Source organism: Olea europaea, chromosome 9 (genome assembly GCF_002742605.1).
Source record: "Olea europaea var. sylvestris chromosome 9, O_europaea_v1, whole genome shotgun sequence".
In the NCBI taxonomy this organism is placed as follows: domain Eukaryota; kingdom Viridiplantae; phylum Streptophyta; class Magnoliopsida; order Lamiales; family Oleaceae; genus Olea; species Olea europaea.
The window spans coordinates 4,432,003-4,437,091 of NC_036245.1; positions in this window are offsets into that span (position 1 = coordinate 4,432,003).

A 5,089-nucleotide genomic window follows, 5' to 3' on the forward strand; every position below is an offset into this window, starting at 1 on the left:
AAAGATTCATTGACTGCGATATTTTTGTTAGTCATATCTGAAAACTATCTATATAGTTGTATACCTGATTAATAATAACAATTGCGAGTATTATGATGAATTTCACATTCTGTAGTACCTAATGCACGTGCACGGATTTTATGTTTTAATGTAGGCTAAATTGATTTGTATGCAACAAGAAAGACAGAGAGATGTGTAACTTCCAAAGTTTGGGGTTGTGTCTATTCGCTTAGTTTGAAGGCAACTAACTTCATGCCGGTTGGAAGTTTAAAAATAGAAAGTACACAAGTTTTACAGCCTGTGTACTTCATTTCTATTCATGGCTTTTTATCACTTTTAGTTTGAACCAACTAATTTATCTGAGGCATTTTTATTGGTTCGATTTGGGAATTTTCATGATATTCGTTTAAAAAGAAGCAACAGTTTGTAAAATCAAACGACAAGAGTTTTGAATACTTTCTATTAATGTCTCCAAACCATATATATTCAGTACGTGAATACTAGAATGTTTTTCCATTTATACACTGAATGATTTTGCATGAAAAAGTTTTGAGAATTAGTTAGAATGAAAGATTGTGTATTCATTTTGAAATTTCTGTGACTGAATAGTCGAAATTTTTGTTTGTGAAGTGTATAAATGTTTTTGTACAAATTTCAGGAGTTGGTTGAATTCATAAATCACTTTCTATGATAGAAAATAAATAAAGCCCGTTTTTACCTGTAGTGCATGTGGAAGCATTGGTTTTATTCCCAAATGTGAAAGGGTGCTTATATGTTGTCCATGGAAGCCGAGTGTGAAATCAAGAAAAGAACCATATAAGAAGGATATTAAATGTCATTTTCTGATCACATTTGCTTTAATTTCAGTAGTCAAGAAAAGCAAAAGTAAAGCAAAAGTAATCATAGGATAAACGATTGTTGGAATTTGGTTAAGTAAAAGTGCAAAAGTTGATTGTGCATAAACTTCAGCCAAATATTCAGATAGGATTCGATAGTCAAATCAAGCAAGCGAATAGATCAACTTGTTCTATTCATCGAGTAGATGATCATAGTATATATAGAATCTCAAAAGTGATTCCAGATGAATGAGAAATTATTGTCCAAATATAGGAGGAAAATTCGAATTTGCCCATATAGAACCGACACTCGAGTGGCAGTCTAGCGCGCAATAAGTCGAGTGGTGGACTAAGTGGCCAGCAAGCGCCCTGAACAGTTGTGACTGTTCATAGAACATGTTGATTTTTGGGTTGTATCTCTCTTGCCTCAAGTGCTAATATGAATAAGGCTTATTGAGAAGCTCTTTTGCACGCATCAATCTTTTCCAATGTGGCTCAACTCGACCAAAATGTTACATCGTGGAAATTGTAGTTGGGTCTATGCATTGATTGTGGTCAAATCTAGATGACCAAATTAAAGTTAGATTGATTGCAGTACATAATGAGTCTACATTTTATTTAAAACGAATGAAAGTGACTTTTCATTTGTGAATTTTGTGAGATGGCAGCACAAAATGAAAGTACATTGACTTCCACACGATGTTGATAATCATTTTTATATGATTTAAGGTGGAATATATAAAATAGATATTTTCTATCTAATAGATGAATGAACTTTAAAAAAGAGTTGATGAACTCGAAGTTCAAGCCCCAACCAAGATTTGTTATGTTTGATTTAGTGGATTGTTTGACCTAGGGCATGAGATGTTTTTCTTTTCTTTGGGGTTTATCAAGTTGCTTCTACCTATTGTCCGCTGTATGACCTGATATCTTCTCTTAGCTCATTTTCAAACCGTCTACATTTAACGATTTCATTGCTCAATAGAATTTGGGCATACTTTGAAAGTTCAATAAATTTCATATGATATTCTGAAATAGTCATCTGCCAAAAGTTCCTCCTACTTTGCATCTTTATAGGAACGAGGTAGTAGGCATCGTAAAAGAGACGTTTGAAATCTATCCAAGTGATACTAGAAGGGTCTGAATAGGTGTTCTATACTGACTGTCACCAATCATATGCACCCTCCTCTAATAAGAAAGTGGCAAAAAACTACTTCAGATCATATGGGCAACCCATAACATCAGATACACTCTTTATCTTGGTCATCCATGCCTGAGCAATTGCAAGATCAGCTGTGCCCATGAAACTTTTAGCCCCTAATTTTGTAGACCTCTCAATACTGTAATCTCTGTCAATATTACGTAAGGCAGAGATAACAGCAATAACAATTCTCTCAACAGCCACAGGATCATTTCCAATCATATTTCCCTATCCCCGTTGTTCAGGAGGTTGGTGGACTAATTCATCTACTCTCACGGATTCTCTAAGTTCATCTCTATCAGAAGCAATGTGAGATTGTAGCAACATATCTTGGAGACTTTGAGTTTTACCACCACGAGGCATAATTCACCGATAGTTATGCACGATATGCTAAATATCAGAATGTATGAATGTACAATTAATGCCGAATGTAATAGAACAATTGTAGGAGAAGGGAAAAGGGAAGAGAATAAGAAGAGAAAGGAGGGATAAAGAGAGAAGAAGAGGAGAAGATAGAAATTAGGGAGAGAAATTAATTTATTTCATAATCAAAAGTTGTTTTATTACAATGCAAAATAGCCCTTTATATAGGGTTTGAAATATTCTATCTTAAGAAGGAAACTATCTAATAAAGCAACTAAATTAAACTTAATTACATTTCCTAAAATACGACTTAAAATTAGAAGCTAAATATAATAATATTCCTTCTAATATTATATCATTTTTCCCCGACTGAGAGAACTCGACTCCGACGAGATAGATTGATACTTCATACTCCAAGGAAGTCGATCTTTTGTCTTCACCAAATGCTCATACTAGACATTGGACAACAACAACTTGTTGAACTCATACCAAGGAGGGCGATCTTTCTTAAAAACAAGTATCTGAATTGATCATGTGACATCAACCGAATTTGCAAAGCATCCCCAAGAACATGAACTAACCGAGGGGGACGATCTCTTTGTTTGACCAAATATCGATGCGGAAATCTAAAAAGCAACAACTTATGCAACTCATCCATAAAGTCTTCAATTGATTGTTCATAAGGAGTAATACAAGGATCTAGCCAAGTAAACCTAGACGTTGTGATGTGGGAGCTTCATAAATATAACAATTGTACAGCATTTTTATGAAGTGGGCTAGGTATTCCCTAATAATGAATTATCCTTGTCTACAATGCAAAAAAGAATCGATCGAGCAATTGCGTTCTATAATACACAGGAGCATCGGCTTCATCTCATCCCATGAAGTCACAGGACATTGACCTAGGTTATCAATGTTATGCAAAAAGGACTTCCAATAACACCTAGCAGGTCCGATAAGTGCCATATCATCATGGCAAAGATGATGAGAGTCATGTAAGTTGTGAAATTCGAAGAATTTTTCAAGACTATCAAGCCAATCAAGAAATGAGTTTGGTCCAGTGAGACCATCAAAATCCCATAATTGGAGTGTAACTTTCCTAGGAGAATAATATGCATTCTTGACACAATGTCTAGATAGATAAGATGGAGGTACATGATTATAGTAGTGACCAAAGGACGTGTTATAGGTGTACGGGTTATATGAATTTTAATTGGTATGATATGACATTTTTTATGGTTTTTATTTTTATTTTTTATTTTTTTTAAGATTTTGACGGCCACAAACATCAAAATAGAAATTAAAGTTTTAAAATAACAAAAGTTGTATACCTCATGAGATGTAAATTGAGCCACTAGTGGTGCAAGCTATATTCCAATCCCAAATGCCCCCGGGGGCATAGCTCAATTGGTGGATCAATCAACATTGGCTTGCTTCCAGCGGCAGGATGGAGAGTTCGATTCCTGGTGGGAACCTGCGGCCAAAAATTTGGTATGGAGCAATCACTGTAGAGGAGGGTATCTTGTACGCAAAAGTGTACAGTCAATGGAGGAAACCTGTGATCCAGTTGAGGCATAACCCACGATTTACCCCCTCTAAGATTCTAGGGGCATGGGTCTTGGAGGTCCAGATTTATATTCCAATCCCAAATTCTATTAATACCGCTAGATTATCTCCTGAAAAAATTGCTTCCTAATTGCTTTTCTTTTCTTCTGTTTCACATTCCACCGACTCCTATTAGTGCCGCTGGGCTGCAATGTGAAAATCGGAGCTCGTGACTTGACTACGAGCTACCAATTTTCTGAAGGTACCTTCGGGTAAGCATCTAAATCCCAAATGGCTGTTATAGTTTCAAACTAGAAGAAAAATCCCGCAAGTTTAAAGGAAATGGTTGTGGTGGGTGTTGAATGTTGGATCGTGATATTGGGCGATAATTGTCTCCAAAATTCCTCGAATGTGAATGAGAAACCAAATTCAGAACCCAAAAGAGAACCTGGATGAAGAATATCTAGGATTTGGGGTGTAATTAGGATTGAGAGTGGTGGTTGATGCGTTTGTAAGAGTGGAAGGAGTTGGATTTTGTGGGTTGTTGCTTGCTGGTATTGGAAGCAACGACGGATAGGTGGGATATTGGTGACTTGGTGGTGATGGCGGCTTCTGATAGAAATGATGAGAGAATTGTGGCACGGTTAAGGAAATAGGTTGGTGACAGAGGAGGGAGCCGGCGATTGAAGAAGTGACGGCGATGCATGTTTGTGGTGGAAGCGGGCAGGTAGTACGGAATCAGGCGGTGGTGGCTGCAAACGTTGTGATATTTGGCTTGTAGGGGAGACGATTTGTGGTTTGATTAATTGTGGGAAATGAATCGGGTTATGGGCTATGGGAATTGGGGCGAGTTTAGTTGGCTGGATTTGGGTGGGTGGATTCCAACGGGCAGTGGGTTTTGGTATAAGTGGGCTAATGAGTTCTTAAGGTGGGTAAATTGGGTATTTTGTGAAAATAGTCTTGTGGGCTGTAATAAGAGAAGGTGGACTAACGGATTATGATAGATGGGGTTGGACTGGGGGTTGGTGTATATGGCTTGAAATTGTAGTGAATAGTGAACAGCAGCAAAGGAACTGAACTTGCAGTAGATTTGTAACGAATTTTTCTTCTTTTTTTTCAACAGCAAATAGAAAAAAAAAAAAAA